Here is a 24,652-nt window from a genome sequence, read left to right on the forward strand (position 1 = left end):
TAAAAATCATTAAAACTTGAACGATAAAATTAAAGAAGCTAAGTAGCATTTTTCTAAGCCTTTTTTTTTTTTTTTTATACCGATCGAGCCGCCCGTTTCAGACATTCCTTTCACAATGCATTCGCAAATCACAAATATAATGATATACAGAAATCGCAGCGATATGAGAAAATTTCAAAGATCGAAGCAGGGGCAATCATCCCAGATAGGTAGATGGGGTACTATTTGACTCACAGCTGCGGCAGCATGCACAACGCTCATGATGATCACTAGTCTAGTCCACCCTCCCAAGTCAACGTTTCCTTCATTATATATATATATATATACATATACATATAGTTATCTGCATATCGGAAACTCTCATATCGAGCCTTTTTACAGAAACTAGGAGAAGCAATTTGCAGCAGGAGATTTATCCCGAATTATTAAGCAAGTAAGTCCATTGCCCTTCGCTTGTTAAAAAACACTAAGAGAGCAAGGCCATTTAATTAACCTTTATTCTTTTCTACTTTCTTTTCGTGATTTTCTTCCTTCCTCTAACATACTAAAATATTTGGCCAGTTTTTTCTTTTCTGCAAAGCCTAATGAAAGAAAACAATAGTTTACATTGCTTAGCATCTCTACTTTTTAATGTTCTCTTTAAATGGTTCTATTCATCTTCTGAGGTGCTGAAGCTAAACTATCTAAAAACCCCACGGTAGAAGCTGTACTATTCTGAAAAGTTATAATATCAATGGGTATATGCATGGATTTTACAGTTTTGATAATTATTTTTGGCATTAACGTTTCCATAGTTACTAGATCTTAATTAATTACTTATTATTATTTTAGTATTCTTTTGACTTCTGATCGTGTGTGAGTAGATCTATTTTTTTTTTTCAAATAATAAAAAAAAAAAATAGCAACTAATCAAGATTTAAGAGCTTCACAAAGAATTGATACAAAACCTAATTTACCCGCCTGATCCTAATAGCAATATTAGAATTTTCATTCTCTTTTTACAAGAGTAAAATTCTAACCGAATTCATCAGCTTCTTTATGATCACCCAATCTAGGTGCTTTTTCACTAGCAAAGGAATTGCCTACTATTTCCATTCAGTTCAGCTGCTTTTTCCATTTTGAAAGCCAGAATAGAAAGATAAACAACAATTCCCCCCGATGAAATCTGGAACCTAAACCATAGTACTAAAAATATCACTCGCCTATTGTATTGCCTAAGCAAAATAAATGGAAAGTAAGAAACAACGAGATATATAGATGGATGGATGACTTCTAGCTTAAGTACCTTTATTATATTATATTCGTGGAAAGGTTTGTCTTACAGACATGTCATTTTTTTAACGTAGACTTTAATAAATTAGCTAGTGAAATTTGTATGCAAATACTTGGAACAGATCTTGTAGTACTATTTCTTTAGAATATATATGAGGCCTACACTGTCCATTCGTTTAAAAAAAATGCTTTTGCATTTTTATCAGAAATTTGTTAATATTAGTGTGAATTTGTATGCTTTGATTAGAAACAGAGGCTTGCATTATTTCTCTACAAAATAATGGGTGGAGTTGCTCTCTCTGCTCATATTAAAGATATTGACGAAAAGCTAGATGGCTTGACTCCAATTTATGCACAAGAGTGTTGCATATTTAAAGTGCATGAGCAGTTACTTAAGGTAAATGAGAAAGCTTACAAACCCGTGCTGCTTGCCATCGGTCCTTACCACAACCATGGCGAGGTTGGTGAGGGGCTTATGGAAGAGCATAAACTGAGGTATCTGAAGCAAATGCTTCAAAGGAGAAATGAACGGAGTGTGAAAGATTACATCATTGCCTTGAGGGATTTGGAAGAAAGAGCCCGGAATTGCTACGCCGAACGCATTAGCCTGAAAAAAGATAAGTTTGTAGAAATGATGCTACTTGATGGGTGTTTCATCATTGAGCTTTTCCGAAAGCGTGAGATGTGGAATCTAAGGGATAAGCATGATCCAATCTTCCAAATGAGCTGGATGCTTGCCGTAATAGCTCGTGATCTAATATTATTTGAAAATCAACTTCCATACTTTGTTCTTACTAAATTGTTCGAGATGAGTGCGTGTGACCAGACACCACTTCCTAGCTCATCAATACATTCTGGAGAACACACCATCAAGATTGAACAGAATGAAATTACCTGTTTTGAAAGCTCAACCTCCGTAGATCAGAGTGTCCAGATAAAACGATTTGGTGATCTTGCCCTTCGTTTTTTCTATGCCTTCTTACCATTTCAATGGATCAAGTTCTTATTCAATCAACGATGCTAAGCATCTACTTTGTCGGCCGCATAAAGCTATCACTCCTCCACATGCAAAAATTGTACATGAGCATCTACAGGTTGGAGACAAATTCAAGAACGCAAATTTTAAGCATCTACTTGATCTGATACATACAGTTATCAGGCTTTCAGTACTTGATATGGAACTACATCGTGCCAAAAAATGTCAAGAGGCTGGAGTCAAATTCAAGAAGGGAGAGATATTTAAAAATTTGTTTGGCCTGATACGTAGATCAGTTGCAAGTCTTTTACTTTCAAAAATGGAAAATATGAAAAAAATGGAAAATATGAAGAAGGGCCTTAAGAAAAAGTCAATACGTAATGAAGACTGGGATTCAGTACCGTATGGAACGCAACTTCGAGAGGCTGGAGTCAAATTCGAAATGGCAGAGAAATTTAAGGCTAAATTGGGGGAGAATTTATTATGGAAGTCAATAATACCTGATGCCATTGCATTTCAAGAGGCTGAAATTGAACTCGACCAGGCATTGGAATTTTTGTTTCCACGTTTTCGAAATAGGAATGAAGACGACAAGAAAGAACTTTGCCCATCAACCACATTCAAGATGGTAGAGAAATTTATGCGCCTAGCTTTTCTGAACAAGATTGAAGACTGGAACTCAATTCCTAACGGCAAAGAGTTTAAAGAGGCTGGAGTCGAATTCAAGAAGGCAAAGAAATTTAGGGATACAAAAAATATGATAAATCCAATACCCACTGCAACAGAGCTTAAAGAGAGTGGGGTCAAATTCAAGAAGGCAAAGCAACGTACCACGTTTGCCATACAGTTTAGCAATGGGGAATTGGAAATTTCGCCTCTGAGAATAGAAGATGAAACTGAGACTTTCTTGCGAAATCTAATTGCTTATGAGCAATATGATCCAAACAAGGATTCGAGTTACGTCACCAACTATATGTGCTTCATGGATGATCTCATTGACTCTCCAAAGGATGTCGAATTACTCCGTCAAAAAGGAATTATTGAAAATTGGTTGGGCGAAGATAAAATTGTTTCTACCATGGTTAACAAGCTTGGTCACCATGTCTCCCTTTCACCCAGCAAATCCATTTATGTTAAAACTTCCATTGATATGAACAAACACTGCGCCAAACGCTGGAATGTTTGGATGGCAAAATTGAGGCACAATTATTTCAATAGTCCTTGGGCTTTGCTTTCAGTTTTGGCGGCTATTTTATTGCTCGGACTTGCAATTACACAAACCGTGTTTTCTATTATTAATTAGGTTTTCAAGTAGTGTCTTAATCTTATTGTTCTCTTAGTTGATGTAATATAATGTTGAATTTAATAAGATTTTAGAAATTAAATGAGTTATGTGGGTCCCCACCAAGTCGTTTGTTTGAGCTACAAATCATCTTTTATTGAATAATAATGTGTATGACACATCTACTACATATGCTTGATTCTTCATATTGCATGAGAACTAGCTACACTGACCAACAGATTGGGGATAGTCATGGAAGTAGAACTTTGGGACAACCCTAAATATCGAAACAACCAGTAATTGAATGTATAAAATAAACTTTCCTCCAAATAACTAGCTAGCTTGTAGAATTCTCCCTTACATGAATAATGCAAGATTTTTATAATATAGACTTACAGTGGTGTCGGAAGCCTGATTTGGCCACCCTTTGGTCTAAACGAAAATGTTCTTTTGCCTTTCTTCTCATGTTTTGCTTTCGGTCTTTTGTGAATTTTCAAATGGTTCACCATTCATCTTTTCAGGTGCTAAAGCTAAACTATTTGAAAGCTCCGATAAAGAAGTATTCTCAAAAGTTCTAAAATCAAGCGAAATATGAATTTTACAGTTTCAATAATTATCTTTGGCATTACCCATTCAATACTACTTATAATTAATTAGGTCCTTTTTTTTTTAATTATTCACTGTATTCTTCTGATTAAGTTATTAGATCGAAACCATTTATTTAAAAATAGTGATGACAAAGAATTAATGGACAATTTAATAATATTGATCCCAATATATATAGCCAGATTACAAGAGTACGTAGAATTTTCACTAGTTTTTTAGCATAGTAAAAGTACGAGTGAATTCTGCTACTTTTTCTGCTTAGAAAAAAAAAATAAAAAATAAAAAATAAAAAAATTATGCTACCTTTTCGTATAGAAGGAATGTCGTTATATATATTTACTGTCAGTTTAGCTGCTATTCTGTAGACATAAGAGAAGGATAAAAGATATGACCACTCCGGAAAATGGAAACTAGTTAGCCACATTTTGTATAAAAGGAATGTCATGATTGATGTTGAGACATTTCGAAATATATTCGGTCATAGATGTAAGTTTTTCTAATAAATGAATGACAAAAAATTTTCTTAAAAAAAAAAAAAAAACCCACCCACTTACCAATTGTCTAAGCAAAATAAATAGCAACTGTTATAAACCGATTTATATGATCATCTTTAGTCATCAATTAAGACCATATTTAGCCATCAATTAAGACCATATTTAGCTGCCAATTATGACTGTCCTTAGCTGTCAATTATGACTTAAGCTATACATAAACCGTCTTTGCACTTCTATATATATGGGTATCATTCACTTGTATAAGTTAAAGGTTTTCATTATTGAATAACAACACTTTCTGTTGCAATATTATTTCTCTATTAGTTTCATAATACGTTATCAACACGAGACTCTGTTGATTCTGAACCTAGTGATCTTCTACTTCAAGTAAGTTTTTTAATATATTATTTGTAGTCCCCAAGGTGAATATTAAAAATTATATTACTTATTATTACTTGATAAAATTCTACGTTTATTCTCATAGTTTACATTTCAGTTATATCTATGATAAATTAATACTCCCATAATTTATTTTTCAGTTATATCTGCGGGAATATTAACTACAGTGAATTAAAATTTCCTTAATTTACATTTCAGTTATATTTGTAGTCAATTTTTATTTACATAGTTTATATGCAAGTTTTATTTATTTTTTATACTTGTTATGAATTATTGATAATAAGATTAATCTTGGAATAGAAATAGAGCATCCCTGAAGGATCGCCCTAAACCAATAATTTTATTGAGTACCTCATAATAAAAGATTTATTGATTCTGTAAGATAGTTTAAAGGAGTGATACGTGTACCAAAAGATCGGGATCCTCCCAAAAGCTCGTTATGATTAATGCACTTGAAGTTGCATAATTGAAATTGGTTAGAGAAAAGCCACTAAAGAATATATGTTTAAAATGAATATCTCGAATGTACTCCTGAAGTAGCAATATCGAGTACGAAAGTTCACAAGATATTCTAAACTTATATCTTGTCTTCTAGTGGCTAAGCAAAATAATAAGTTTTGTTAAGAAATCATCGATCACGTCCTACTAATTCCACATTATTTCCTGAAGCGAATGGTATTGGATTTATATCATTTCCAGAAGCGAATAGTGCATTTTTTTCAAAAAAACTAAGAACTTGGAAGTGGTAATGAATTTCTTTATAGTACTTCTATGATTTCAGGCCAGAAACTCATATTGGAAAAACTACCAGCTTTCTCTTTGAGATGATATTATACAACTATTGAATTAAATATTATGATGCATCAAAAGTTGTATGATTTAAAATATTTGTATGTTTTTCATGATTAAATTGATCATCCAAAATCAATTACGATAAGTCGAATAATTTTCATATGGACGTCTATAAAAGAACTAGGAGATTCTTTTACTATAAAGTCTTCCCACCATGAGCGGAAAGAAAAATTTGCTTGAACCAAATAAAATGAATAATTCGGCATTATCTTGATTATCATAGGTGAACTAGAAATTCAGATGATAATTAATTTATAGATACAATAAGATAAAAGGGTCTCATATTCTAGCTGCTAAAATTTCAACGAGAATTGAAGTCCTTGTAGGAAAATTAAGAAATTTAACAATCTAATGAACATAAGACATGTCCAAAAGTGTGGGAGACCTATTGATACGAAAGATAAATCATCCTGAAAGAGAAAAGCATAAAGAAAAGAAATTGGTGCTCCTGAAGAGGCCGTATCTACAAAACAAGTAATAAAAACCATCTAAACTTTCTGTACAAAATTCTCTCATAATAAAAACTCCTAAAAAGTATAATCCTCCTGAAGAGTATCTTCTGAAGAATAATTCTCTTGAAGAGAAAACTACGGAAGAGTGCCTCCTGAAGAGGTTTTTCATAAAATGTCTTCCCTTGAAGAGGGACAGATACTTGAAAATAATAAGATCTCGTTACATTTTAGAATATTGGAGAAATTATGGATAGAAATAAAACCATTGTCGACAACATATTTTCATATAAGATAGCACTTGACATTACCAGAAGTAATGAAGAAAGTGAGTCAAGAACCGTCGAAGAATACCGATGTAAAAATATTGGCCAAAATAGAAAGAAATGAATCCTGCAGAATTGATATCACTAGTAAAATGTGATACATATGGACTTGTAGTCTAAACACCTAAGAGGTGATGCTTGTTGAATATCAGTGGGTATTTGTATAAACGAAATGAAAATGTGGTATATCAATCATGAGTTGGTTTTTTGCAAAAATAATATTGATATACTTTTGAAGTAGATGAAATTATATTGAGGTTTTTATTAGCTTGATAGTTACCGAGAGTTTGGATATGCATGATTAACTGCATATTTATATGTATCACTAGATATGAAATGCATGAAACATATATTCTTGAAGTACTTATTTTATCAAGTTTCAAAAATGCTTATATGATCTAAAACAATCCAAACGCATATGGAACAAGCTATTTTTCATATATTTTCAGTATCTAGATTAGCTTTTATTGTAGTTTATATAGATGATTTAAATGTCATTGAGACTCCAGAAGAGCTCATGAAAACTACAAATATTTGAATTATAAATCAGAAACCCTTTCGGCTTTGATGAGGAGATAAATGAAATTATTAGTTTTGAAATACCATCTCTTAAATGCAATTAGTATTTCAAATTCATATTACGGTTTTATAAGAAATGTGCATGATTAAAGGAGAAATAAAGTGGAGCATACAGAACATCTACTAGAAGATAGAAACACAACGTGAATATTTGTGAAATATTATTTTATTATCTCGAAACAAAATTACAGAAATTTGAGGCTCTTCGCCTCATTCTTTAAACGATCTTGCTCTTCATAAATTTGCATGGCATTCCTGTCTAAAGGAGTAGGCAATTGAAAAGAAGAGTCAAGCAAGGATTTTAAGTTTTTATTCTCTTGTTTTATTGCCTCTACCTTCATGTTAGACTCTAGAAGAAGTCGCTGAAGGATAAAAATTTTCTAATTGAGTTTGTCAATCTCACAAGTTTTGGATTGTAGTCGCTGAGAAAATTCGACAATGGTTGATGAGTACCGGGTACCGAGACTCACAAGCTCGTAGATAGCATCATCATCTGACTTATTAGTCAGATCATTTTTGTATTGCATTATAGCACTTATGGTAGAAGCAGAAACAACTAGTGAACGATGTGTAGAATATCTCATATATTGGTCACGAGAAAATTGTTGGGTCATTGCAGAGTAAGAATGCAGAGAGATATTATAGAGTAAGAATGCAGAGTAATTACACAAAAGTGAAGAAGATAGGATGCGAATAAAGATGAGCTGAATATTTCTTTTATAGAGAAAATTATGAAAGCAAGACAAAATTACATATATTGATAGAGGATATGCTAAACACAGATATCCTACAGTTATTTACTAGGTTGTAAAATTAAAAGCAGCTTGCCCTTACTCTCTTAGAAGTTAGACTTTTTCAAATATTCGCGGTGAGATTAAATGCAGCTTGTCTTTATTCTCTAAGTCTTTGGATTTCTTCAAATATCTATTGTTGCTGATCTTGTATTTGAGCTCATTCTCTTTCCAAATCCTCTATACGTGGCTGAAGATCACAGGCATACTGTTTTAGCGCCTTATTCTCCTCATTCAGTTTTCTATTCTTACAACTCTTTGCAGAAAGCTTCTAACGCAATTAAGATATTTGATTATTGAGTTGGTTGACCTAATTCACTTTAGCTAATAGCCTTCGAGACATGGTCGTAACAGAGGCAGAATATTGAGCACTAAGAAATATTGATTCTGAAACGACATCAGAATAACTCATTTCTAGAAAAATAAATCTCTGCTTCTATCATACGAGCAACATCCTCAGGTGAGTAAAAGGAAGGACAAAGCATCTCTATTGCTTCACAGTGTCTCTCGTGAACCTTTTCTTTACAAGAGACAAGAGATGTAGCAACATAGCCCTGCGGCGCCTGACAGCTCCAGAAGAGCTATAAAATCCTACGGTGCTTGTTTGGTCCAAAAAGGTGGCCACTATTTTTGTTGAATATGGAAGTTGACGGCTTACTATGATGACTTCTCCACTAACTATGTTATTCACAAGAATTCCAGAAGAGCACAATTCCATAAGAGTATTGAATTTAATGTTAAAATGATATTGAATCAATATGGCGAATTTTGTTACCAAAACATTACCAACTGCATTATTTAAAGTGTCGGTACACAATATTGAGATGCATCAACGCAAAGTCCTTTCATTATAAAGTCTTGAAGCACTTTTATATGGACAAAACCCATCTTCTGAGTATTCCAATGGTTGTTTGATCACTTGATGTGCATAAAGATCCATTTCGTCCTTGTGAAGACGATGAAGAAATTCTTGACCCTAAAGTACCTTATCTCAGTGCAATTAGAGCCCTGACGTATCTTGCAAATTGCACTCGGTCTGATATTGCATTTTCAGTTAATTTACTTGCAATATATAGTTACGCACCAACTCGAAGACATTGGAATGGTATTAAACATGTCATTTGTTACCTCCGAGGTACGATTGATATGAGATTATTTTATCAACATGAATCGAGTCTACAATTAGTTGGATATGCGGATGCAGGTTATCTTTCAGATCCACACAAAGGTAGATCTTAAACTGGATATGTATTTACTTATGGAAATTTCACTATATCATGAAGATCTGTCAAGCAGATATGGTCAAGTGATAATTTGGCAGATTTATTCACTAAGGCATTACCAACTGCAACATTTAAGAAGATTGTGCAGAACATTGGAATGCAAAGATTTCAAAACCTATCATAATGCACTTTTTAGAGGGAGTAAATATTTTGAACACTAGTGCTGATTGTACTCTTTTTCCTTCGCTAAGGTTTTTTTCCATTGGGTTTTCCTTTACAAGGTTTTAACAAGGCAATCATAAAGCGCTTGGCAGTACACATGAATATTGTATTTTTTTTCCTTCGCCATTGATTTTTTCCCACTGAATTTTTCCTTTTCAATGCTTTAACGAGGCATATTCTTTATGTATGGTCATCCAAATGGGGAGTGTTATAAACCGATTTGTATGACCATCTTTAACCATCAATTAAGACCATATTTAACCATCAATTAAGACAATCTTTAGCCGTTAATTATGACCGCCCTTAGCCGTTAATTATGACTTAAGTTATACATAAACTGCCTTTGTAGTCTTATATATATGGGTATCATTCACTTGTATAAGTTAAAGGTTTTCATTATTGAATAACAACGCTTTCTCTTGCAATATCATTTCTCTTTTAGATTCATAACAGTAACAAATTAATCTATAGATGATTTTTAGCTAAAACACCTTGATTCTATTATATTATAATAAATTCAGGTTCTTTATTTTTATCAATTGATAGAATATATCAGTTTCGATTTCGCCGATATTCAATTTTTTTAAAATGGTATGTTAGTATTTTTTATTTTTTTAAAATACTACCTTTGAAACTCATTTTCAATGTTTTCCACTGACTGAAATAATTTGGAGAATATTGGGCACTTATCTTGAAATGCAGGAATCAATTTGATCATGTTGTTGGGTTCCTTTCAGATATGTTTGCGCTTTGATTTCAGGTGGCTGGAGCTAATGGTAATTCAAATGCGAAGCGATGCAAGCCGAAGGAGGCTAACGGCAAGGAAAATGACCCTGTTAAAGCAGAGGAGGAAGCCAAAGGCAGTACTAGCAGTTCAGGGGATGTTTCTTGCTAGTTGTGTTTTGTACTCTCTATGTGTTGACGCAGTTCCTCTCCATGAAAGTGTCTTCTGTCAATACCAGGCATGATTTGAACATGGATACTCTGATTTTGTTGTCTTATTTTCCTGAATAATTTTTTTTTTCTTTAGAAGTACCCAATATAAAATCCCATAACAAATTCTGTTTTTCGGTGCAAAAGTCACAAAGCACCATATGTAAGATACTAATTACAGTTCTAATTAGAGGAAAGGTTTTCTACCAGCTTTCATTTACAACCCTGTTTGCAATCTTGTCGTTTATATTAGAAGTATTATACCACTTGGTCAAGAAATTTGGCGATTGTTTTCATAAATTGCATCTGGGTCACGTTGATTGTACAGTGTTTACAATTAAATCATATAAATCTGGTAGATTTGGTTCTGATTTGGTTGTAACCAGCTGTACAAGTGAGACTTAGCAGTTAGCACTAAGAAAAGTCTAATTTGAATTATTAAGACATTTGGTTGTCTCCAGATGGTGACGTACGATTGAATGTTAAGTTAAGTTGTTTATAAATAATAATGAATTGAAATGGTGAAACAAGTTACATGGAATCTTTGACAAAATAGGTTCTGGAAGGTGCGTTTGAGAGAAAAACCATAGAGAGAGGAGCTCCTCCATCTCTCTAGAAACCAGGTAGCGTTTTTCGTACGAGGGAGGTGGGAGCTTAGGCTTCCCCTCCCTCCAACTCTGTTTTTCGTTTATTTTAGTTTTCCTTTTCCGGTTCCTTCTCTCTGTTTTGCTTTTGGTTTTTCCGTTTACAATAAGGCGTTGGTTTGGCGGTGGTATGGTGGTCGAAAGTTCCACCTCCCGGTCAAGGAGCCCGAAGTCATCCTCCAATATAAATCTCGCGGTTGGCGGTGTGATGGTTGCACGGTGGAGGAGGAGAGCTTGACTCCGGTTTTGGCTGTGGAATGGTGTGGTCTGAAGGTCCTTTGAGTTTGACCACCGTATCTAAACTACGTAGCTGGGCGTGGTGGAAAACAGAGGACCTCTGGTGTGGGCGGAGTCCGGGCGGTTTGCCATCAGAAGTGATTGGTTTGCTTGCAGGCTTGGAGGTAATACAGTGGGGTCTAATGTGCTCTGTTTTACCATGGAAAATAGAGTTATTTTCGGGATTCATGCTAAGGTGCAAGGGGGGATAAGGAGATCTTCTGGGGTGGAGTTCGAACGCTGCTCACGGTGGAGATTCTCTTGGGTGGAGGCCGGAGAGGGGGTGACGCAGTTATTTGAGGTTTTGTTCGTTTCGGTTATGGTGTTTGTCTCTGAAAATAAGCTCTCAGTGCGTTTGGTCTCTGGTTTTGTTTATGGTTTTCCGTCTATTCTAGCCGATGTGGAGAACGGCTTGTTTTGGTTATGGGCTGGCGACGGTGAAGGTGACGGAGACGGCTTGTTTTGCCCAAGCACTCTGCGAAGTGGTCACGTTTGTTGGTTGGTTTGCTATCAAAAGACCATACGTAGAAAGAGAGTGACGGTGTAGTGCATGACGGTAAATTAGTTTGCTGTGCTGCAGGTTACCGTGAAGATTGTGGGGTACTGTCAGAAAATCATGTGTAAAAGTGGTTGGGCAAAAGGCTAGTGGGCATACGGCCTAGAAGAGCATATAGTGTTTTCAGTTTGTGTGTTTTCAGTGGTTTGTTAGGTTTGTTTTTTATATTTTGATAAATTTTTTGAAATAGGCAAGTACCTCTCTTCTTTTGAGGACGAGGGTTGTGAGTCTTCTCCTCTTTTAGAATGTGAAGGTTGGGTAGCTCCTCTCCTCTCATGGAGGGTGAGGATGTTTTGTGTTTCTCGTAGACAAGCCGAGATGGACACTTCTGTTTAACAGAGTCACGCTTCTCAGTATGGTGTTGTCATTAGAGAGTTTAGAAGTTTTAGACATTGTCCAGCACAATGAAAGTTGTGTGCGGGGGAGCGTTCATCCGATGGATAGTTGGCTTGTAAGCGGGGCTTGTTACCTGTTATTATTGGTCACAGTTGTAACTTCCTTCATTCTATATTGAATTGAAGTCTATTTCAAAAAAAAAAAAAAGTTACGTGGAATCTATTTAAGATAAGTTTAGATGATTTTAAATATTAAAATGAGTTTAGTATTCTTTATTGAAAGTTGAAAAATATATAGCACCCATTAGAAAGTTGTTGTAATGATTGAATAATTAATTTATTTTTAATCAATAACATAAATCAAATATAAATTCTTTCAATACATATAAAAAAATTACAACAAAATAAACATAAAAAATTCTGAACATTATAAAAACAAAATTTTCTTATTCTAAATTTATAAAAATAAAATATAGAAACTCGCCCAGGCAATTGAGCCGTCGCTCAATGAAGCGCTCAAGACCCATGTCTTTTTTTTTTTTCTTATTTGTATGATCCATGTTTCTCGTTTGAGTGAAGAGAAAAGCTTCAAGCCGGAATAGGTGTACATTTTAGAATTACACCAACCAAAAAACAACGAACACGTAAGAGACTCACTTAAAGAAACAATGGGTGCTGGTTGAGAGGATTTCTTTCTTTCTCATTCTGAAGGCTTCATTCCTTTCATATTTTCTCCCGAGAAATAATGCAAATGCAAGCGGCGTGCAGTCGCTTGCAAAAAAGTGAATTAATATAAGACCTATATGAAAAAAAAAATTATTTTTATAACTTTTTTTTATTCATTCCGTACAGCCATTTGCATCCCGCTTGCATTTGCCGACTGCATCTAGCAAAGCCATTTTCTCCCTCTTTCTCACTCTCTGTCTATCCAAACAATCCATTTCAAGCCGGACTCTCTCTCTCTCTCTCTCCAACTCGCTCTTTCTCATTGTCGCAAACCCCTCTCTCTCTCTCTCTATCCAACAAAAGTAGTAACAACATGTTTAACCTTTTCCTTGCCTTAGTTTTCTCATCAACAAAACAATGCGCAGATTTTAAGCTAAAACTGAAGATTTCCAACACTCACCCCAGTTTTTCCTTCTGAGTCCATTGGATCCCATTTCTCTTAGCCCAGGTCGGTACAATGGATCAATGTGGTAAATCAGTCTCAGCAGGATCTACTCATGCCTCAAAGCTCTATGAATAAAAAACAAGTCTTTTATCAAATGAAAGCCCCAAATCTCCATAGAAATACCTTAAAATTATTAAAAGAATCAGTTTATTTCCTTCAACAATGATCGATAGCTCCTGTAAATGAAAATTTGTAAATTTACATGTTCTATTTGGTAGCTGAGAAAACATATGAAAAGAAAAACTAGCCGGTAAAATTACAATCTTGGAGTAGTTTGCAGAGTTTATGAATTGGGCTATTAAAATCACTTTGCTATGCAACTCTTCCTCGGTTTTCTCAACACCTAGAATCATAATTCTAACACAATTTTTCAGAAGAAATGCAGCTCTCATTTCTCACTTTGAACAGCAACGAAACACATCACACTGGCGGCACTTACCTAAAAGACGCAATCTTGTGCAAAAAATAACTCAATCAGTTGGATTTCCAAGGACCAGTTAACTTCTCCTGAAAATTCACCAAAATCTCCTACAGATCCCATACCAAGAATCCAGGGCCAGAGAGAGACAGAGAGAATTGAAGGGTTGGGGGGGGGGGGGGGGGGGAGAGACAGATCGAAAGACCCAAGTTGATGAGCAATGCAAAGCTAAGCCCATCTCTGTCTCTCACTGTCTCGTTGAGTCTTAAACGAAGCGTGTACAGTGTAGTTGCCGATGAATGTATAAATATATATATATATACCGGAAATGGCTTAGAGGAAACAAAGGAGACACAGCAACCACGATCTTAGAGTTAGAACTCCATCGACAGTCTCTATATATTCTAATTCCATGCGTGTGCGAGAGCAAGAGCGTGAGAGAGGGGAGGCCGAGAATCAGGGTCCATTTATTAGTTTCTACATATTCAAAGAGAGAGAGAGAGAGAGAGAGAGAGAGAGAGAGAGAGAGAGAGAGAGAGAGAGAGAGAGAGAGAGAGAGAGAGAGAAATGGGTGAAAACACTGAAGAGAGAGGAAAAAGGTATCGGGTCCCCTAATCGTCTTACCAAAAGTTCCTGCGGATTCAGTAAAACCGGTTCTATTTCACTTTTAAAGAAATTCTTATGTGTCATTTCTTCATTGGATGGTGTAAAAAGTATAAATACACCCAATCATGCTGCCAGTCGCTCCCCTGAGTGAAATAGGCTTATTTCCATTTACAAAGCCGCTTCTAAGCGGTCGGGCTGAGAATGGGCTGTTAACAGCCAGCCAATAAAACAATTACACGTCAGTTGTTACACCACAAAGGAAGTACATCCGATCACACACGATTGAAGGGAATAACAACTACAAACCCGAGTGAAAAAGCACAGCCCCGTCCACCTCCCAACGCCACCTCCACCAGTCCACCACCACCACAATGCCTGAAAATACACAATCGTTGCCCAGGATTTAGTCGTCCAACGAAGTCGACATTCCCACGGCTCCAGGTAATTTTTTTTCGCCCAATTTGGTTTTTTTTTTTTTTTTAATCGGTTAACAGAGGAGATAAAATAGCTGGGTAAATTTTATTTTCCTCTTGGATTTCTCAGAATTCCACCGAGAATCGACCGGCGTCGAAATCAGTTTTTGCAAAAATGCTTACCGGCGTCGAAATCGCAGAGAAGAAGACACTATGGGTTGTGGGTGGGGGCCCGATCGGCGAAGTATTTCCCGATTGCGATAATCACCTGCGACGGGACGAGGATGGGGTGGCCAACAACCAGACCGATAGCCGTGAGGGAAAAGAGCGTTGGGGTTGCTCTGGTGGTGAGACTTACGGCGGCGTTGCCGTGAGAAGTGCGACGGGGCTGGGCGAAAATGCACAAAAAAAAAAATCAGAAAATTACTCTCTTCTTCAAAAGCAACGAGAGAGAGACGGGGAAAAAAAAAACTTGCTTAAGGGTTGGTTGGGCAGACATCAGTGGCTGGTGGTGCTGGTTCTCACTGTTGGGGCTGCTCTGGTGGGGAGGTTCACGGTGGCGTTGCCGTGAGAAGTGCGACGCGGCTGGGTGTGAGTTTTGATGTGGGAACCGAAGGGCCCAAACGGTGGCTAATCGACTTGGTGGTGCTGGTCACCGCGGGACAGCCGTGCTTGGGTCGGTGTGACAGCGGCGAGGGGTTGTCGCGGCTAAGGTGTTTATGGAGGGGTTGCGTTGGTCGTGCAGGACACGATGGGTGAAAGGGCACGGGCACAGGTGGAAGTCTATTCGGTGAGGATGGAGAGAATTCTATTCGGTGTATCAAAAGTCCACATTAGTTCAGGTGGAAGTCCTACGTGTCAAAATATTATTGGGTAGCTGTTAAATAGGGAAGATCAGCCCGACCGGCTAGAAGGAATTCTCTTCCATTTAACCCAACGCCATTCAACATCCCCAATTTTTTTTTTTTTCTCACAATAGAATAATTGTCAGTTGTGGTAAGTCCCATCGAGTCAAAAGTTACTTTTGTACCCTTTTTCCCTTGAATTGAGAAACACCGAATGGCAATTGAGCCTTTTTTTTTTTTTGTCGATTGTGAGGCCCACGAAGGTTAAAGTTGAAACGCCTATATTTTTAGATGTTGAATGGAGTTTAAAATTGAATTACGTTCAGTTGAATTTAGCATTCAAACAAGCCTTTAAAGTATTATTATTATTATTATTTTTGTGGTTAACAGTTTTAATATTTTTTGTTGTTGTAAGACTTTATACTGCCGTGAAGGATGGGATGGACAATATAGTGTTCAAGGCAATGGGACCAAACACAGCAGCTTAGAGAAAAAGTTGGGAGGCCTTCAAATTTTTTCTTTTTCAAATGTTGTGGGCGGGGCACTCGGTGCTGGCCAGGGGTGTTGGAGGTACCCGCCACCCAGTCCTAGTGATGACAAGGTTGTTTTCAACATGTTCAATGATTGCTTTTACTGGCGATTACGGAGACCATATTTTTTTTCCATTCTTTCTTATCTTTATTATTATTATTATTATTTAGTGTAGAAAGCACGTGCAAGGCAAGTACTTGATTCTCCCTATTCGTTTGTAGATGCAATTGATCCATTTGATATCCATTTATAACAAGCAATTTTATCAACATTAAAAAGTGGCTTTTAACGAAGAAAAAACTTGATTGAAGAGACTTAATTAAGGGAGGATGCGAGACTAACATCTTTTAAGTGATTTGACACAAAAGCGTCTAGAGGAGGATTTGAGAGAAAAAAATCGTTAAGCCCGGTTTGGATATATGAAATATTTTATAATTATAATTTTTTAAAATTTTATATTAAATATAATATATAATTTAATTTTTTTAAATTTTAAAATAATAATATTAAAAAAATATTATTTTAATATTATTTTATTCAACTTTTTATTTTTATCTCAATTCATCTCATTTTAACTCACTATTCAAAATACCGCACCTAATGGTCTAGTCACTATTTTTCTCTTTAGAGGAAAAGTAGGAGAATAATTTGAAGTAGAGAATGGGAAGTCACCTATTATGAAGTTAGAAATGAGTTTTGCTGCTCATTATTCCTATACACTATATATCACATTTATTTCTATTTAATTTTAATTTTTTTATTTTATTCTTTCTAAATTAATTGAATTCTTCTACTCATCATTTATACATCAAACAATTGATATGAAAAAAAAAAATAAAAATTAAAAAATTATAGATAGTGTGTACTACTGTGACTAGGACTGTTCACCCGTTCCATTCGACCCGATATATACTATTCCGAACCGACCTAAAATGGCATCTACCGAATGGGCTTCCGTTCCGAATTTTTGTGCTCCGTAAGCTGCCTGGTCCGGGTATTCCGACCCGATCCGTTCACAAATTTTCCTCCTCAACTTTCTCACTTCTCAAACAGAAAATGTTTGATCCATCTCCAAGTTACCGCATAGGACCCCAAGAAGGAACTAAGCTTCATCCGGGACGCTCTCATCGATCACACTAACAAGCATGGCGTCGATCTCATCCGCATCCATCCCACCAAGCCCATCACCGAACAGGGACCCTTCGATTGCATCAGCCACAAGATGTACGGATGCGACTGGAATCAGCAGCTGCACCGCAGCACTAGTTCTCGATCGAACACCCAAACGTTGTCGTAATCGATCTGCCGGAGGCCATCAAGAAGCTCCACACCCGTGTCTCCATGCTTGAGGTGGTCTACAAGTTGGAGACTCTGTTGGCTCCAAACGAGATTCAGGAGATGGGCTGAGGTCGCCAGTGATAGCGAAGCAGGTGTCTGCAGACGGCAGCGCGAATTCGCACGAGATGTGCTTGGTGTTAAATCCAAACGGGTTAACGGTTATTAACCGACCCATATCGAAATAATCCGAAAATGTTCCGGTTCCGTTTGTGTCTGTTTCGGGTCGGGTAAATCGGGTCGATTTATTCGGAATGTCCGGGTCGGGTCGGTTGAGCGGTCCAAATGTACAGCCCTAACTGTGAGGATGATGAGTATAATTGATTTTTAAGAAAAGGACGATGCTACACTTACCGTTGGTGGCCGTTAGGCTTAAAAAAAAGATTTTTTTTGTATTTTTTTTCAAATCATTTTTTAATACTTTTAAATATTTTAAAAAAATATAAAAAATTTATATGAATATTAAAATTTTTTTTTCTTAATCATTAAGAAAAAGAAAAAAAATAAAAAAATAAAAATTGGCCAGCAGTGGCTAGGCCTGTGCAAATAACCCATCAAACCGAGTGACCCGTGAGATTCGATCCGACCCAAACCGGCAAATGCCGGGTTACTAGACAATCGGTTTACCAACCCGATAAACAACGGGTTTGGATTTCTCATCTTACACCGACCGACATATAAATTACTCTTACCCAGGTACCCTTTAGTTCTCTCAAACTAGACTCCAGGCTCCAAGACTCCAAGCCTTCTCCCGAGATCTCTACCATTTTCTTCTTTACGAACTTCTTCTTCAAATACTGAAGACCATTCTTCTGATTTCTCACCACCGATGAAAGCAACACAAATGTAAGATAGTCCAAATATGCTTAGTTATATGCATATTCGATCACTTTCTGTTTCAGTTTTTGTTTGGTAGATAAGAAACGGTTAGAAAATAAAAAAAGAGCAAGTTTCGCTTGGTAGAGATGGTTGGCTTTATTTTTTGTTCTTTTTTTTTCTCTTTCTGATGTGCAAGGCAATAATAGCTCCAACATCTCTCTCTCTCTCTCTCTCTCTCTCTCTCTCTCTCTCTCTCTCTCTCTCTCTCTCTCTCTCTCTCTCTCTCTGTCTCTCTGTGGAATCAAACGGTCACAAATCTTGGTCTTGGTGAAGGTGTGGGAAAGGCTGTGGATTTCTTAGGCTTGAGGGATATAGAGGTCACCAAAGTGAATAATCGAGGTGAACAATCAGAGTCAGTGAAGTGAGAGGAATACACAAATCAGAGGTCAACAATCCAGACTTATTTTGTTCGCTCTCTCCATCGCTCCTAAACCAAACTCGATTTCTTACAATGCGATAGTGAAGTGAATAATTAACTAAAGGGAGGGAGAGAGATAGAGTCAGATGCAAAGAAATTGAGAAGAAAGTTGATGGGATTTTCTGGGAAAAAATGTGAAGGATGCGTCGGTGAGAGGGTCTTAGGTGGAAGACCAAGATTTGAGACCGAGTTTGGTTTTAGATTTTGTGCAAAAAAAGTTGTTGTCTAATGAAACGTGGGAGCCAATTTCCACGGGGGTGCTCGGTGGGAAGAAGGAAGATGGTGCCTGTTTCTTTCTTCATCTGGTTTTTATGTCGGGTCATACGGGTTTGACCCGGTTTCATTTTGATCGGATTGAATCGGATCGGGTTGCCAACTTAACTGAACATGATTTGGATCGGATCAGATAAAAAACCGACTATTCCAGTCGAGTTGCAGGCCTAGCGGTGGCCCCTAGTGGGAGCCACTAGCGGTGGCCTTAGTATTTTCCTTAAGAAAAATATAATATCTCGTGAGATGTATAGGAAAGTAATAAAATATGTAGGTTATTAAAAAAAAAAAAAAAACGATAAGGAAATAATCTAGGCCTGTTTGAACGCTCGAAACAACTTCATGCATGTTTTTATACTAACGGAGATCAATTAAAAAAAATAAAAAAACAATACTAATATGATCTAATTTTATGGATTGCCATTACAAGTTATAAATTGTATCTTGACGTGGCATTCTCAGGGCCGAAGTGCAAAGAATAAAAAGAACAATATTAATATGATCTAATTTTTTAGAACTTCACTCGTTGGCAATAAAGAATGATGTTCTTTCTCACTGTTTTAATGCTTGACATTTTATAAATAACTTGGAGGAAGTTCTTTATCATGCTCTAAAAGCAAGTGTCGAATTAGAAGAAAAGCGGAGAGAGCAGAAGGGGACAATCTCCTATGAAAAGGCCGTATCCTCAATGAATTACCAAATTCTATTTATGATCGATGATAAGATCTATTGGTCATCTCCATCGATAAAGGATTTGTTGAAGAGCTTGGAGAATATAGAACATTAAAGAAGCAGATATGGAGCCTCCAATGTTCGAGATTTGGAGACGACCTATCGAAGGAGAATAGTGGTTGGATGAGTTTTACATAAGATAAAAACTATTTTACGCTTCTTAATTCAACTATAGTGTCTCGGCACAATTGATGATGTGCCAGCAGGAGTCCAATCCCTTTTTTAAATAAACATAATTACTATAATTTTAATTTTTATTGATTTTTTGAAATTAATTAAAAAAGTCATTGTTTACATTTAAGTAATATTGAACGCTTTTAATAGCCTTCAAGCACTTTACTAATTAATAATCGAATGCCAAATAGATGATATTCAAAAGTAGTGTTTTAAAATATGACGTTGGAAATGATTTTCGTAGATATTCTCTACCTTTGGGCCACAAATCCAGAGGTGTGAGCGGCCATCCTAAAATGTGGCATGCAGGGTTGGAGTATGTCTCTGAAGAAAGAAATGTGCAAGAGAAAGAAAAGGAAAAAGAAAAAGAAAGAACCGAATAAGAGTACATGGTCACTACAACATTTGTTAGTTTTTGCCGCAAGGGCATGTGGTCGGAAAAACTATAATCGTAGTGGAAAATGATCTTTACCCAATAAATCTATCAGTGGGAGACTAGTGACTTAAAGTTGGTGACACTAAGTATTTTTTTCCACTAATTCGTGAATTGGTGGGAAATTGTGACATTTTTCCACCAAATAAATTGTGGAGATAGCCAATAAATTTCATGACAAAAAGTTACTCAAATTAGATTGGTTAGTGAGAAATACTATATTTTATGACGAAATGTGCTGGTGGGTATTAATATTACCCACTAGATCATTTGGTGGAAAAAAATATTTTCTGGCAAAAAAAAAGTGTATTTGCCACGAGACATATTTGCGGCAAATAGTAAAAGAATTCAGAAAAAAAAAATTGTAAGAATAAAAATAATGATATTGTTTCACACCTACTAATCAACATTCAACTAAATTACTAAATATCACATATAAAAGAATTCAGAAAAAAAAATTGTAAAAGCAGAAAAAGTCATCTTATGGAAAAATTTACAATCATTGACAATTTGTACAGATATGAAAGGATTTACAATTGTATATTACACAACTATGGAAACCATCACCTAGAAATATTTCCTATAATCGAGGAGGATTTCGTGAATATGGTTCACAATCAGGAGGCAATATTCTCAAGACCTCGACACAACTTGTAAGAATACTAAGCTCCTACATACAGCCCATGTTTTTGGACTATGCCTATTGATATTATCAATCAAATTTATGATTACCTCTAAATAACTCAAGTACATTATATACCTACTTTTACAGGTACAAGCCCGTGTATCCAGGCCTTTGGTACTCAACCTTGAACTGAAAAATCCCGAATCAAGAACTCATCTAATTGCTCTTTTGATCTCAAATGTATACTTGAGTTCCAAACGACATCTCTTGTCATCATCTTCAAGAAAAGAAATGGCACCACAGTTCCAAGAAAAAAAAAATCAGACTTCTTGAGTTTCATTGACAAAAGATTCAACCAAAAAGAATATAAGCAAAATGAAATGGCACCTTCTCATGTTCAACTACTTGGTATACACGAAGCATAGTGCAAGCAGCTTCAGAAGCATAGTGCAAGCAGCTTCAGCAGCATATTTGAGAGTAAAAGGTCTGTACAAAGCCCAAAAAAGATCAATTAAATTTACTGACAGCACCCTAAGACACAGAAAGGACCCAAGTATTACTCCTTAACAAAATTACAACACTCAAATATTGAGATAAGTGTTTAGATCCTGCATTGCATCATGCATTAGAAGTAACAAACAGGTAACACAAGCATACACAATCACATTACCCAACCAAGCATACCAATACAACCCTTCCTCCATACACAATCAAATCCAATCCAACACTAATCTAACACCAAATCAGGTTCCATTTATTTCTGACATCTAAAAGCATAACATAACACTAATCTGATTTATATGTATGCATAGTTGAATCAAGTTTAATTCTCACCTGTTTGCGCAGGGGCAGGACAAAAATATGAAGCCGGTAGATATAATTATCAGCAACACAAACTAGATATTTCCTCTCAGCCCTGTGCAAGAAAAGCCACTTCATCCAAAAAAGAATCAAATAGTTCCAAGAACCATGCTATTAACTTCAATATTTAAAAAAAATAAAAAAGAATCATGCATTAAGGACCCAAGTATAGTTAGTGTACGCCTAAAAAAGTAAAAATTTACATTAACATGCTGTATAGCTAGTTAATTACTCATGCATTATCAATTTTCAAGTCTCTAATTAGAGTATAATCACAGTTTTCAAGTCAAAAAGCATATAGATGGAGGAGGCATAATTACTTGAATTTTATTTTTTCTGAAATTCCTGGGGTCATCTTGGTCTTCAAAATGGTATGCTCCCACTAACATGACATAGAGAGTTACTCCACATGACCATACATCTGCCGACTAAATAAAAGCAACAAAATATATTATCCTCACTGAAACTAACAATTTCAAGTTGTTCCCATTTATAGCTACCTAAAAGTAGGAATGTTAGTGAGCACACGATATATGAGTTGAGTTCAGCACACAATAAGCAATTTGAATATGTAGAATAAGCTTCATATTGCTTATTGTGTGGTATCATTACCAGAAACGAAGAAAAGTAATTGATTTAAGAAATTAAATATGCAGAAAGAAGGAGTTTCAGCTTCCCCCCAAGGCCCAAACTTGGATTGGGGATCTACATGTAGTGAACCAAATGCTAGTGTAGGACGGTAACTGGTGCCATATTGTGAAGGGACAATGCCATGTCAAACCAAGTTCAATATAGCAACACTCCCAACGTATCACACCAATTTTGAAGTGTACATGAACCTGCAATTTTCAAGACAAATTATACTGCTAAAATCAACCTAAAACCGAGTACAAAGAACCCGCCTTGTGAGTGAGCAATAAAAGGGCCATGTTTAAGTTTAGACGCCACTGGATTAATAACAAAAGGGAACCCAACAACATGAAGGAAAAATCTGGGTTCAAAATAACAATAAGAAATTCCCCAGTAATAAGAAATTCCCCAAATCTGTTTCTCTTCTGACTTCCACAACAACACAATCAAAATACTACATATCCACGAATATAAACCTATCTAAGCAATCAACACCACGCTATACACGTCCATTTACTAAAAAATAAAGCACTAAAGATATAAAGGTAGGATTTTACCATGCTTAAGGGCTTCGACAGTGAGTGAAAGCGTGCGGGAGGTGCTGCTGTGTCGGTGGGTTGCTTGTGGTGGTGCAGCGTCATGGCTAGAGGTGGCGATTGTGGCTCATGGCGGCAGATCAACCAATTTGTGCACAGGGGATCCGTGAGAGAGAGAACGCGAGGGAGGAAGGAGTTGAGAGGGTCGAGGTGGCTCACAGTGGGCCTAGCGGCGGATCTAGGCCGTGATGAAGAGAATGCCGAGAGGGAGATGGAGCGTGTGAGGGAGAGGGAAATTTGGGGGCTTCGGCTGTGGGAAAGGGAGGAAGCGGGTCATCGGCGAGGTGGAGGGCTGCTGGTGGTGGTACGGCTCAACCGCTGGCATCAGATTGGCTCGTGACGGCAGGGAACTGAGTGAGGGACTCGGTTTGGGCTTGCCTCGAGGAGAGAGAAAGGGAAGAGAGGGAGAGGGAGGCGTGGGGTGGGGTGGCTGGGTCCGGTGAGGTGGTCGTGCTCGGTGGTGGCGACGGTGGCCTAGGATGGAGCCGAGGAGAGAGAGAGCGAATGGGGAGGGGTTGCGGCGTGGGGGAGCTGATGGGAGGAGAGTGAGAGAAGAGTAAGTGAACGGGGTGGGGGGAAATATTAGGGTTTCAATTTAATGTGGGCCGTTGATCTAAATTTAATCCAACGATGATGATTAAATGGTTAGACTAAACTAGAATACTTATTTGCGGCGACAAAAAGTCGTGGGAAAAGGTTTTTTTTTTTTTTTTGCCGTCTCTCCTCTTTAGTGTCAAAAGGTTAATTTATTTCAACTAGATAAAAGTCGTGGCAAAAAGCAGTTTTACCCACTATTTTGAAACCGTGGGATATAAAATGGTGACAAAAGAACATATTTTTTTCCACTAATACAATTTGTAACAACAAGTAATTATTCTTCATGAGCATATATAGTGGAAAAAGAACTAGTCGGAAAAGATCAATTTTGTTGTAGTGGGTGCACATATAATTTCCTATATACTACAAGAAATTAGGCCTTTTCTAACGATTTTATTTTTGTTGGAAATAAAATCGCTGCAATAGCTTATTAGAAGCAGCGATTTCGGTACGCTGCAGACTTTTAAAACAGTAATTTCTTTTTTGACTATTTACAGCGATTTTTGACTTATTGCAACGAAAATTATTGCTACAAAAGAAAATGCTTGTTCACTGCCAAATATTACAGCGACTTTTTGTGTTATTACAATGATTTTTGCCGTCAGATGTAAAGTTCTTATTTTGCAACGCTGTGTTCTTCGCTAGTATTGAGACTGTCGTGCCAAATGCCCTATTTCACTTTTAATTTCCCCCCAACTTTTTTTTCCCCATGTTTGCCCACTTCGACCGATTTTAGCAACCTTCTGCATTTCGACTCATTCCCACCAACAAGATCGTAGCTTAATCCACCCCAACGAAAACCCTTCCCAACGTTCTCGAGTGGGAAACTGATTCGGGTTTCTCCCAACATTCGGGTTTCTCCCATTCGCCTTTTGGTCCACCAAATTCAAAGAAGATTTTGAT

At 36.6% G+C, this 24,652-nt stretch overlaps 1 pseudogene; it reads left to right on the forward strand.

Annotated features, from left to right (window-relative positions):
- Positions 1-246: 246 nt before the first annotated feature.
- On the forward strand, positions 247-3,720 carry LOC122316481 (annotated as a pseudogene).
- Positions 3,721-24,652: the final 20,932 nt, after the last annotated feature.

Source organism: Carya illinoinensis, chromosome 1 (genome assembly GCF_018687715.1).
Source record: "Carya illinoinensis cultivar Pawnee chromosome 1, C.illinoinensisPawnee_v1, whole genome shotgun sequence".
NCBI lineage: Eukaryota > Viridiplantae > Streptophyta > Magnoliopsida > Fagales > Juglandaceae > Carya > Carya illinoinensis.